Source organism: Apium graveolens, chromosome 10, assembly GCF_009905375.1.
Source record: "Apium graveolens cultivar Ventura chromosome 10, ASM990537v1, whole genome shotgun sequence".
NCBI classification, from domain to species: Eukaryota; Viridiplantae; Streptophyta; class Magnoliopsida; order Apiales; family Apiaceae; genus Apium; species Apium graveolens.
In genome coordinates this window covers 80,147,887-80,149,043 of record NC_133656.1, presented here as the reverse complement: position 1 = coordinate 80,149,043, position 1,157 = coordinate 80,147,887, and the positions used below count along the sequence as shown (strand labels likewise).

The 1,157-nt window shown below is 44.8% G+C and overlaps 1 non-coding gene across 1 annotated transcript; it reads left to right on the top strand.

The window, feature by feature from the left end:
- Positions 1–378: 378 nt before the first annotated feature.
- Positions 379–485, top strand: LOC141694137 (small nucleolar RNA R71). Its single transcript, XR_012563465.1, has one exon. It is a non-coding gene; the product is annotated as a small nucleolar RNA R71 (small nucleolar RNA).
- Positions 486–1,157: the final 672 nt, after the last annotated feature.

The following is a 1,157-nucleotide window of genomic DNA, read 5'->3' as shown; positions in this document are numbered from 1 at the left end:
CGCTGATAATTATTCACATACTGAACAGATTCGTTGACAAGAGAACACTGATCCGTAGCATGAGAACCTGCACAAAGCTCACAAATCATAGCTATTTGATTAACTCCATACGTAGCCAAAGAATCAACCTTCATTGATAACGCTTGGAGCTGGGCTGCAATAGCGGTGGCTGCATCAACTTCCAGAATACCTGCGACCTTGCCTGAAGTCATCCTCTGAGTTGGGTTTTGATGCTCATTTGCAGCCATTGTCTCTATAAGATTATACGCCTCAGTATAACTTTTAGCCCATAAGGCTCCTCCAGCTGCTGCATCGAGCATGGGCCGAGATTGGGCCCCCAAACCATTATAAAAACCAGTGATTACCATCCAATCCGGCATTCCATGATGTGGACATTTTCTCAACATTTCCTTGTAGCGTTCCCAAGCCTCGCACATAGATTCTGTAGGTTGCTGCGCAAACTGAGTAAGAGCACTCCTCATAGCAGCAGTCTTTGCCATTGGATAAAACTTCACCAGAAACTTTTGCGCAAGATCTTGCCACGTAGTGATGGACCCAGCTGGTTCAGAATGTAACCAGTCTTTAGCCTTATCCCTCAGTGAGAATGGGAAAAGCCTCAACTTGATAGCCTCATCAGTCACACCATTATAGTTAAAAGTGCTGCAGATCTCGACAAAATTCCTTATGTGCAGTTGGGGTCTTCAGTTGCCGCTCCTCCAAAAGAAACAGAATTCTGCACCATCTGAATAGTGCCCGGCTTGATTTCAAAGGTGTTAGCTTGAATAGCGGATGAAGGATGCTTGACTGAATGTCATCAATTTAGGCCGAGAAAAAATCCATAAGAGCTGGATCAGCTTGAACAATACGATCTCCCATGTTTACTGGTTCTTTCTGCTCAGTTCCTGAATCCGAATCCTCCAAACTCTAACTTCTCCGGAGTATCAAGAACTTCGTCTTTCTCCTCAGCTGTATCTAAGGGTCCTCTTGCGAGCACCGGAGAACGAGTTTGCATAAACGCTGCTAAAGTACCTGAAACACAACCGGAAAAGAGTAATTACACTATACGTCCTAATCACTGAGTCCTAATGACCAATGATGGTAAGTACATAAACTAAACAAATACGCCGAGTCCCCGGCAGCGGCGCCAAAAACTTGTT